Genomic DNA, 12,623 nt, shown 5'->3' with positions numbered 1-12,623 from the left:
TTCTGCATGCAGAGTCTCAATTTGGTGTTTGTCCCATTTTGTGAATTCATGGTTGGTGAGCGGACCGCAGACCTCACAACTATAAAGGGCAATGGGTTCTGATTCAAGGATTTTTTTTGCCAGATCCTAATTGGGATCTCAAATTTTGTGTTCCTTTTGATAGTGTAGAAGGCCCTTCTTGGCTTGTCTCTTAGATTGTTCACAGCTTAATGGAAGTTAGCTGTGGTGCTGATGTTTAGGGCTACCGACGTTAAGGGCTACCGACGTTAAGGCTAATCTGAAGATGGTGCTGGCTAAAGCTAAAACTGGAGAGTGTAGAAAGTATAGGGATATCGTTATGAACGTCGGCACCAACGATGTTAGGATGAAACAGTCAGAGGTCACCAAGCGCAACATAGCTTCAGCGTGTAAATCAGCTAGAAAGATGTGTCGGCATCGAGTAATTGTCTCTGGCCCCCTCCCAGCAGTCTCACAACTCAATCGCTGGTTGAAAACTGTTTTCTGCCCCTCCCAAAAGATAGAAATTGAAGATAATTGGCCCTCTTTCTGGGACTCACCCACAAACAGGACCAAGCCTGGCCTGTTGAGGAGTGACGGACTCCATCCTAGCTGGAGGGGTGCTCTCATCTTATCTACGAACATAGACAGGGCTCTAACTCCCCTAGCTCCACAATGAAATAGTGTGCAGGCCAGGCAGCAGGCTGTTAGCCAGCCTGCCAGCTTAGTGGAGTCTGCCACTAGCACAGTCAGTGTAGTCAGCTCAGCTATCCCCATTGAGACTGTGTCTGTGCCTCGACCTAGGTTGGGCAAAACTAAACAAGGCGGTGTTTGCCTTAGCAATCTCACTGGAATAAAGACCTCCTCTATTCCTGCCATTATTGAAAGAGATTGTGATATCTCACATCTCTAAATAGGGCTACTTAATGTTAGATCCCTCACTTCCAAGGCAGTTATAGTCAATGAACTAATCACTGATCATAATCTTGATGTGATTGGCCTGACTGAAACATGGCTTAAGCCTGAAGAATTTACTGTGTTAAATGAGGCCTCACCTCCTGGTTACACTAGTGACCATATCCCCCGCGCATCCCACAGAGGCGGAGGTGTTGCTAACATTTACGATAGCAAATTTCAATTTACAAAAACCCCCCCGACGTTTTTGTCTTTTGAGCTTCTAGTCATGAAATCTATGCAGCCTACTCAATCACTTTTTATAGCTACTGTTTACAGGCCCCCTGGGCCATATACAGCATTTCTCACTGAGTTCCCTGAATTCCTATCGGACCTTGTAGTCACAGCAGATAATATTCACATTTTTGGTGACTTTAATATTCACATGGAACAGTCCACAGACCCACTCCAAAAGGCTTTCGGAGCCATCATCGACTCAGTGAGTTTTGTCCAACATGTCTCCGGACCTACTCACTGCCACAGTCATACTCTTAATGTTTTTCCTCATAATCCTGGACTATTGGACCACCATTTTATTTTGTTTGCAATCGCAACAAATAATCTGATCAGACCCCCACCAAGGATCATCAAAAGTCGTGCTATAAATTCTCAGAAAACCCAAAGATTCCTTGATGCCCTTACAGACTCCCTCTGTCTACCCAAGGATGTCAGAGGACAAAAAATCAGTTAAGCACCTAACTGAGGAACTCAATTTAACTTTTTGTGTTAGGATTTTTTTGTTTGTTGAGGTGACAGTGTTTTCAATGGGGTTTCTATGTGGATCTAGATTTCTAAGGCACTTGCTTGCAGTTCCTATTGCTTCCACTAGATGTCAAGGGTCTTTAGAAATTGGTTGATGTTTTTCTTTTGAGTAATGAAGAAGTATGGCTGTTCAGAACGAGGGTCGAGTCTAGTGTACTGTTGTGGTTGGGGCGCGCGACCTGAAATTTCGCTCCACTTTGTTTTCGTCCGGTATTGAACACAGTTTATCCCGTCTTAAATTTTATAGATTATTTACGTTCAAAAATACCTAAAGTTGTATTAGGAAAGTTGTTTGAAATGTTTGGATCAAGATTACAGGTAACTTATTAGATATCTTCTAGTCATGTTGCGCGAGTTGGAACCGATGTTTTTCTGATTCTAATGCGCCAAATAAATTGACATTTTGGAGATATAACGACGGAATTTATCGAACAAAAAAAACATTTATGATGTTTATGGGACATATTGGAGTGCCAACTGAAGAAGATCTTCAAAGGTAAGGCATGAATTATATCGTTATTTCTGAGTTTTGGGTCGCGCCTGGTGGGTTGAATTATGATTGTCATGTGTTTGTTTGATGGGGTGCTGTCCTCAGATAATAGCATGGTTTGCTTTCGCCGTAAAGCCTTTTTGAAATCTGACACAGTGGCTAGATTAACAAGAAGTTAAGGTTTAATTTGGTGTATTGCACTTGTGAATGTATGAAAGTTCAATATTTCTAATAATTTTCTGGGAATTTCGAGCTCTGCCATTTCAACGGATGTTGTCGAAACATTCCACTAGCAGAAACACTAGCCGTAAAAGGTTAACCTTGCGCAATACCCTAGATGCAGTCACAACCCTAAAAACTAAAAACATTTGTCATAAGAAACTAGCTCCCTGGTATACAGAAAATACCCGAGCTCTGAAGCAAGCTTCCAGAAAATTGGAACGAAAATGGCGCCACACCAAACTGGAAGTCTTCTGACTAGCTTGGAAAGACAGTACCGTGCAGTATCGAAGAGCCCTCACTGCTGCTCGATCATCCTATTTATCCAACTTAATTGAGGAAAATAAGAACAATCCAAAATTTCTTTTTGATACTGTCGCAAAGCTAACTAAAAAGCAGCATTCCCCAAGAGAGGATGGCTTTCACTTCAGCAGTAATAAATTCATGAACTTCTTTGAGGAAAAGATCATGATCATTAGAAAGCAAATTACGGACTCCTCTTTAAATCTGCGTATTCCTCCAAAGCTCAGTTGTCCTGAGTCTGCACAACTCTGCCAGGACCTAGGATCAAGGGAGACACTCAAGTGTTTTAGTATTATATCTCTTGACACAATGATGAAAATAATCATGGCCTCTAAACCATCAAGCTGCATACTGGACCCTATTCCAACTAAACTACTGAAAGAGCCACTTCCTGTGCTTGGCCCTCCTATGTTGAACATAATACACATCTCTATCCACCGGATGTGTACCAAACTCCCTAAAAGTGGCAGTAATAAAGCCTTTCTTGAAAAAGCCAAACATTTGACCCAGAAAATATAAAAAACTATCAGCCTATATCAAATCTCCCATTCCTCTCAAAAAGTTTAGAAAAAGCTGTTTCGCAGCAACTCACTGCCTTCCTGAAGACACACAATGTATACGAAATGCTTCAGTCTGGTTTTAAACCCCATCATAGCACTGAGACTGCACTTGTGAAGGTGGTAAATTACCTTTTAATGGCGTCAGACCGAGGCTCTGCATCTGTCCTCGTGCTCCTAGACCTTAGTGCTGCTTTTGATACCATCGATCACCACATTCTTTTGGAGAGATTGGAAACCCAAATTGGTCTACACGGACAAGATCTAGCCTGGTTTAGATCTTACCTGTCGGAAAGATATCAGTTTGTCTCTGTGGATGGTTTGTCCTCTGACAAATCTACTGTAAATTTCGGTGTTCCTCAAGGTGCTGTTTTAGGACCACTATTGTTTTCACTATATATTTTACCTCTTGGGGATGTCATTCGAAAACATAATGTTAACTTTCACTGCTATGTGGATGACACACAGCTGTACATTTCGATGAAACATGGTGAAGCCCCAAAATTGCCCTCGCTGGAAGCCTGTGTTTCAGACATAAGGAAGTGGACGGCTGCAAACAAAGAGATCTTCTGTTGAATCTGACAATTAATCTTGATTGTTGTACAGTCGTCTCAAATAAAACTGTAAAGGACCTTGGCGTTACTCTGGACCCTGATCTCTCTTTTGACGAACATATCAAGACTGTTTCAAGGACAGCTTTTTTTCATCTACGTAACATTGCAAAAATCAGAAATTTCCTGTCCAAAAATGATGCAGAAAAATTAATCCATGCTTTTGTCACTTCTAGGTTAGACTACTGCAATGCTCTACTTTCTACTCGGATAAAGCACTAAATAAACTTCAGTTGGTGCTAAATACGGCAGTCAATAAGCCTTGACTAATTCCCAAGGTTTGTAAGACAATGGGTTAAATTCTACGCCTTCCCTGTGGCTCAGTTGGTAGAGCATGGTGTTTGCAACGCCAGCATGGTGTGTGCAATGCCAGGGTTGTGGGTTCAATTCCCACGGGGGGCCAGTGCAAAAAAAAAAAAATGCATGAAATGAAAATGAAATGTATGTATTCACCACTGTAAGTCGCTCTGGATAAGAGTGTCTGCTAATTGAATAAAATGTAATTAGGCAAGGACTCAGCTTTCTGCAAAAGGTTCATTTGGCTTTATTCATGAGAATGTTCTGAAGTCCCAATAACAAAGACCTTTATTTTATAGTTCCCTCCTTACTTACGCACATACATACACACACAAACATTAGATGTATGTTTCACTCCCCGGATTTCTTACAACCGTTAATCACTATCCAGCGCTGCCCGTTCCTTTCCCCCTGAGATTAGAGAAACCTTGGAGATATCTCCCTGCTTAAACACACACACATTTTGTCCCGGCCTTCTACTAGACCTTATGGGACTAACCATTCAGTACATTGATTATTCATTATCCATGCTACATAACTACTAATTAATGATGGATTATTAATTAATTTACCTCTATTAGATAATTCTCTTATCAGTACGCTACGGTCACAAGACGCAGGCCTCCTAATTGTCCCTAGAATTTCTAAGCAAACAGTTGGAGGCAGGGCTTTCTCCTATAGAGCTCAATTTTTATGGAATGGTCTGCCTACCAATGTGAGAGATGCAGACTCGGTCTCAACTTTTAAGTCTTTATTGAAGACTCATCTCTTCAGTAGGTCCTATGATTGAGTGTAGTCTGGCCCAGGAGTGTGAAGGTGAACGGAAAGGCTCTGGAGCAACGAACCGCCCATGCTGTCTCTGCCAGGCTGGTTCCCCTCTCGCCACTGGGATTCTCTGCCTCTAACCCTATTAAAGGGGCCGAGTCACTGGCTTACTGGTCCTCTTCCAATGCCGTCCCTAGGAGGGGTGCGTCACTTGAGTGGGTTGAGTCACTGACAAGGTCTTCCTGTCTGGGTTGGGATATCACTTTGAGATATCAGCTGGGTTGGGATATCACTTTGAGATATCAGCTGATGTAAGAAGGGCTATATAAATACATTTGATTTGATTTGATTTAGGCCAAGGTAGGTATCGTTTTTTGTGGTCTGTCTGTCTGTCTGTCTGTCTGGCTGGCTGAGTATATTTGTGTGTGACACATTTTCCAATGAGGATTTAGCCCAGTGGGCCGGCAGCCGTATCTCACTGGGCCATGGCTCCGGCGGACATGCTCCAATTTAGAGCCAAGGCAAGGCCCTGGGTACTTTTCAGCTGGCATTTACATAACAATGGCTCACTTTGAACTTTAACACCTTCTCACAAAGCAATGATATAATGGCGCCAGAGGAGATGGCTGCCAATTTACGGGCTCCTAACCAATTGTGCACATAATGTTTCTGCCACCGTCTCGTATAACCGAAAAGAGCTTCTGGATATCAGAACAGCGATTACTCACCTCGTTCTGGACAAAGATCTACTATTTAACGATTCAGATGCAAAGGATTTACTTCAGACACTGGACAAGGCCCAAATCCCTGTCATTCGCATGAAGAAGAGACGGAGATATAGGGGTCGTACATTGGGGTGCCTTGTAAGAATCCGACGGCGAGTGGGTAACCTGCCTCCACCATCAGTCCTATTAGCCAACGTGCAATCATTGGATAATAAACTGGATGAGCTCCGATCAAGACTATCCTACCAACGGGACATTAACTGTAATATCTTATGTTTCACCAAGTCATGGCTGAACGAAGACATGGCAGACATACAGCTGGCGGGGTTTTCCGTGCATCGGCAAGATAGAAAAGCTGCCTCCGGTAAGACAAGGGGTGGTGGTCTGTGTCTATTTATCAATAATGAAATCTAATATCAATGACGTCTCAAGGTTTTGCTTACCTGAGGTAGAGTATCTCATTATAAGCTGAGAGTTTATCTATATTTTTCGTAGCTGTCTATTTACCACGACAAACCGATGCTGGCACTAAGTTTGCACTCAACGAGCTGTATAAGCCCATAAGAAAACAATAAAAAGCAGGAAGTACCAGTGACTTGCTCAATAGCGAAGTGGTCAGATGACACAGATGCTAAGCTACAGGTCTGTTTTGCTAGCTCAGACTGGAATATGTTCCAGGATTCTTCCAATGGCATTGAGGAGTACACCACATCAGTCACTGGCTTCATCAAACAGTGACCATACGTACATACCCCAACCAGAAGCCATGGATTATAGGCAACATCCGCACTGAGCTAAAGGGTAGAGCTGCCATTTTCAAGGAGGTGGACGCTTATAAGAAATCCTGCTATGCCCTCTGACGAACCATCAAACACACCAAGCGTCAATACAGGATTAAGATTGAATCCTATTACATCGGCTCCAACACTCGTCAGATGTGGCAGGGCTTGCAAACTATTACGGACTACAAAGGGAAGCACAGCACAGACGAGCTAAATGACTTGTACGCGCGCTTCAAGGCAAGCAACACTGAAGCATGCATGAGAGCACCAGCTGTTCTGGACGACTGTGTAATCACGCTCTCCGTAGCCGATGTGAGCATGAAGTGCTTTGAAAGGCTGGTCATGGCTCACATCAACACCATTATCCCAGAAACCCTAGACCCACTCCAATTTGCATACCGCCCCAACAGATAAACAGATGACACAATTTCTATTGCACGCCACACTACCCTTTCCCACCTGCACAAAAAGAACACCTACGTAAGAATGTTATTAATTGACTACAGCTCAGCGTTCAACAACATAGTGCCCTCAAAGCTCATCACTATGCTAAGGACCCTGGGACTAAACACCTCCCTCTGCAACTGGATCTTGGACTTCCTGACAGGCTGCCCCCAGGTGGTAAGGGTAGGTAACAACACATCTCCCACTTTGATCTTGAATACGGGGGCCCCTTAGGGGTGAGTGCTCAGTCCCCTCCTGTACTCCCTGTTCACCCTTGACTGCATGGCACAACTCCAACACCATCATTACATTTTCCAACGACAGGGCAAGGGAGAGCATAATATACAAGGAAATTCTCAAAGCTGCTAATGAGAACCTTGATGACCTTGTACCTAGCCGGTGGGGATTCCAGTGGGGTGCCCCCACCCAGGCAGTGGCAGTGCTGGCAACACTAGCTGCATTAACCCATGGGGAGGGGGTCACACTTGGACATTCAGAGAGGGGGCATATTATTTTGGCCCTGGTGGCACAAAATCAAAGGTTTGACTGCACGGAGATGCTTGGGAATATGGTCAATACCATGTTGTGGGTGTTTCTGGGGAAAGAGTAAAAGATGTTACGGACAATATAGTATGATTCACAATTATTGTTTGCTAATATAATAATTGCTTGCCATAATGTAATTTTGGTAATGGTGAGACTGGTGAGAGGTAAAAATCCTTTGCATAAATTGCCTACATTACTACAAATATTAATAGCTAATTATGGAAAATGAGATAAACAGGATTTATTTTATATAAATAATTATATATATTTTTTGATAAATAGAATTGAAACTTGTGTCTCATTATGGTAATAAGTGTCTCATTATGAAATAAGTATAGCCAGTTATAATTGTAATGACCTAGCAGATAATAAGAAAAGACTTTCAGTATTTACCTGGCTAAAAGAGAAGGAATACAATATCTATTGTTTACAGGAATCTCATTCAACAATTTTAGATGAAGATTTGTGGGAAAAGGGACTGGGGGGTTAAATATATTTCTCCCATGGGCAAAGAAATTCAAAAGGGGTGATGATATTAATTAACAGTAATTTTGATCCAAATGTGCAAATTGTCCAAACAGATCATCAAGGTAGATGGATTATTTTAAATATGTTATTGGACAATAAACAGATATGGCTTATTAATCTATATGTTACAAATATTGATGATCCAAGCTTCTTTGAAAATATTTAAAGAATTTATCAACTCTACAACAACACTAGACTCTATTATTATGGTGGGGGATTTTAATACGGTTTTAAATACCTCTATGGACCGTAAAGGAAATCACACTATAAACTATTGCCCTCAGGCACTTAAGGAAATCATGAACGTCATGGATAGATTGGAATTAGTGGATAAATGGAGGCTTAAATACCCTGACTATAAGGGCACAACTCGAGACCCAAATGCAGACACAGGAGGCAGATTGTTGAGCTCTGATATTTATTATAACAAAGGGAGTAGGCAAAGGCAGGTCGGGGACAGGCGAGAGTTCACAAACCAGATCAAAGTCCAAACAGTACCAGGGGATAGGCAGTCTCGAGGTCAGGCCAGGCAGGGGTCAGAAACCAGGTCTGAGTCCAAAACAGTACAAGGGGATAGGCAGGATGGTAGTCAGAACAGGCAGAGTGGTCAGGCAGGCGGGTTCGGAGTCAGGACAGGCAAGGGTTGAAACCAGGAGGACTAGAAACAAACAGAGACTGGGGAAAAATAGGAGCAAGGAAAACCGCTGGTTGACTTGGCAAACAAGATGAACCGGCACAGAGAAACAGGAAACACAGGGATATATACACCGGGGATAATAAGCGACACCTGGAGGGGGTGGAAACAATCACAAGGACAGGTGAACCAGATCAGGGTGTGGCACTGACCTAGTGAGATATACATGGCTAGTCGTCTTGATTACTTTCTTATGTCATTCTATCTGGCACCTAACGTTTAAAAAGTGTTGATAGGGGACAGAATGCAATTGGATCATCAAATAATTGGCATATATATTACACCTACAGAACTTCCACGTGGGCGAGGATATTGGAAATGTAATCAAAGCCAACTGGATGATAACTTGTGTATAACTAGGAGAGAAGAATTTATAACTGACTTCTCCTACATAATATAGGTACAGCAGATCCCCTTATTGTGTGGGACACTTTTAAATGTGCCTTTAGAGGCCATGCAATTCAGTACTCATCTATAAAACAAAAGCAATTTAGATCAAAAGAGTCCATATTAACAAAGGAAATTGAAGGACAAACAGTACAGTTAGATAGCAATAAAAACTGTACCATAGAGGCACAGAATAAGTTGGAGGAAAAACAAAAAGAAATGGAGGAACTTATTCAAGAAAGATCCAGTGTAATATATTATAAAAGTAAAGCGAACTGGATGGAATATGTGGAAAAATGCACCAAATAATCTTTCAATCTTCAACATAGAAATGCTACCAAAAAAAATGTATTGAAACTTGTTAAAAATGATGGAGTCACGCATGATTCACCAAATGATATTTTGAAAGAGGAAGAAAAGTACTTTAAGAATATGTTTTTGTTTCAGTCTCCTCCATCTCCACTAACCAAAGCTAATTGTATGGATTTTTTTCTTATTAATAATGTCGAATTAACATCTGGACAAAAAGACTCATGCGAAGGCCAAATTACAGAGGAGGAACTTCTTGATTCAATTAAAGCCTTTAAGGCTGGGGAAACTCCAGGACTGGATGGCATGCCAGTGGAAGTATACCAAACATTTTTTGATGTACTCAGAGGACCATTATTAGCATGTTTTAACTACTCCTGTATTAGATTATCGGCCACGCAACAAGAAGGTTCGATTTCATTATTACTGAAACAGGATCCAAGTGGTATATACAGTCGAAGTCGGAAGTTTACATACACCTTAGCCAAATACATTTAAACTCAGATTTTCACATTTCCTAACATTTAATCCCCCACTCACACACATTTTTAGGCTGCTGCTACGCTCTGTTCATTATCTATGCATAGCCACTTAACCTTTACCTATTTGTACATATTACCTCAATTACCTTGACTAACCTGTGCCCCCGCACATTAACTCTGTACCGGTACCTACTGTATATAGCCTCATTACTGTTATTTTATTGTTGCTCTTTAATTATTTGTTATTTTTCTATATTCTTCTTTTTTTCTATATATTAAATATGTTTTATTGTTTATTCAGTAAATAATCTTAACACTTGTTTTTTCTTAACTGCAGTGTAGGTGAAGGACTTGTAGGTAAGCATTTCACTGTAAGGTTGTATTCGGTGCATGTGACACATAACATTTTATTTGATTTGAATAGTCTTGAATGATGCAGAGGTTGTTGATTCAGCTCGCTGCATGTCTTTAGTGTCACTCCTGAGGGAAACACAGTAACACTAGAGCCAGCATTAACATAAAACACTGGCAGCCCACTGGTCTGGGGTTTAGTCTCAATTGAAAAGCACCATAAGTAACCTATCTGACAGAGGAAAAGCCTCTGACTCCACTTGTGTTACTCCAGATGCATCATCAGTTTGGGGAAGGTGGGTTTTTACATCAAAACAATTGTGTCAGTTATAGAAACTGTGCCAGGTGATGTTGGTCTCCACACTGAAGGCCAACAAGGGCTTTTCCCTTTGATTTTAGTTTGTGAAAGGCTGTTCAGAAACCCTCCAGGTACAGAGTAATCACAGCCCACTACTGTTTACCATTTCAATCCATTTGCAGTGCCTTCAGAAAGTATTCACACCCCTTAACTTTTTCCACATTTTGTTGTGTTACACCGTGAATTTAAAACTGATTAAACTGGCCTACATATTCACTGGCCTACATATGATGCCCCATAATGTCAAAGTGGAATAATGATTTTAGAAATGTTTACAAATGAATTAAAAATGAACATCTGAAATGTCTTGAGTCAATAAGTGTTCCACAACTTTGTTATGGCAAGCCTAAATAAGTTCAGGAGCAAAAATGTGCTTAACAAGCCACATAATAAGTTGCATAGACTCACTCTGTGTGCAAAATTAGTGTTTAACATGATTTTTGAATGACTATACTTCATCTCTGTACCCCTCAGTCGAGCAGTGAATTTCAAACACAGATTCAACCACAAAGACCAGGGAGGTTTTCCTTTGCCTCGCAAAGAACGGCACCTATTGGTCGATGGGTAAAAAACTTAAATAAAGCAGACATTGAATATCACTTTGAGCATGGTGAAATTAATAATTACACTTTGGATGGTGTATCAATACACCCAGTACTCAGTTGAAAGAAAGGAAGGAAACCTCTCAGGGATTTCACCATGAGGCCAATGGTGACTTTAAAACAGTTAAAAAGTTTAATGGTTGTGATCGGAGAAAACTGAGGATGGATCAACAACATTATAGTTACTCTACAATACTAACCTAAATGACAGAGTGAAAAGAAGGAAGCCTGTACAGAATAAAAAATATTCCAAATTATGCATCCTGTTTGCAATAAGGCGCTAAAAGTAAAACTGCAAAAAATGTGTCAAAGAAATGACAGCAGATATTTTTTGGATACAAAAAATATACAAAGCGTTATGTTTTGGGCAAATCCAACACGTCACATCGGGCACATGCAAAATTCTAGAGGAAACCTGGTCTGCTTTCCATCGGACACTGGGAGACAAATTTCCCTTTCAGTGGGACAATAACCTAAAACACCAGGCCAAATATACAGTGCATTCAGAAAATATTCAGACCCCTTGACTTTTCCATATTTTCTTATGTTACAGCCTTGTTCTAAAATTGATTATATATATTTTTACATCCATCTACACACAATACCCCATTAAGACAAAGTGAAAACAGGTTTTAAAATTTTTGGGGTAAATGTATATCAAAAAAAGAAATATGTAAATAAGGTGTTTCAGTAAGTACTCAGACCCTTTGATATGAGACTCAAAATTGAGCTCAGATGCACCCTGTTTCCATTGATCATCCTTGAGATGTTTCTACAACTTGATTGGAGTCCGCCTGTGGTAAATTCAATTGATTGGACATGATTTGGTAAGGCACACACTTGTCTATATAATGTCCCACAGTTGACAGTGCATGTCAGAGCAAAAACAAAGCCATGAGGTCGAAGGAATTGTCCTTCGAGCGAGGCACAGATCTGGGGAAGGGTACCAAAAAATATCTGCAGAATTGAATGTCCCAAAGGACAGTGGCCTCCATCATTCTTAAATGGAAAAAGGTTTGACCCACCAAGACTCTTCCTAGAGCTGGCCACCCAGCCAAACTGAGCATTCGGGGGAGAAGGGCCTTGGTCACATCAAGGCCCTTCTCCCCCGAATGCTCAGTTTTGCCACTCTGACAGAGCTGCAGAGTTCCTCTGTGGAGATGGGAGAACCTTCCAGAAGGACAACCATCTCTGCAGCACTCCACCAATCAGGCCGTTATGGTAGATTGGCCAGACGGAACCACCCCTCAGTAAAAGGCACATGACAGCCCCCTTGGAGTTTGCCAAAAGGCACCTAAAGGACTCTCAGACCATAAGAAACAAGATTGAACTCTTGCCTGAATGGGAAGCGTCACGTCTGGAGGAAACCAGGCACCATCCCTATGATGAAGCATGGTGGTGGCAGCATCATGTTTTGGGGATGTTGTTCAGCTGCAGGGACTGTGAGATTAGTCAGGATC

This window comes from Salmo salar, chromosome 20, assembly GCF_965601325.2.
Source record: "Salmo salar chromosome 20, fSalSal1, whole genome shotgun sequence".
In the NCBI taxonomy this organism is placed as follows: domain Eukaryota; kingdom Metazoa; phylum Chordata; class Actinopteri; order Salmoniformes; family Salmonidae; genus Salmo; species Salmo salar.
Note: the sequence above shows the minus strand (reverse complement) of the source record.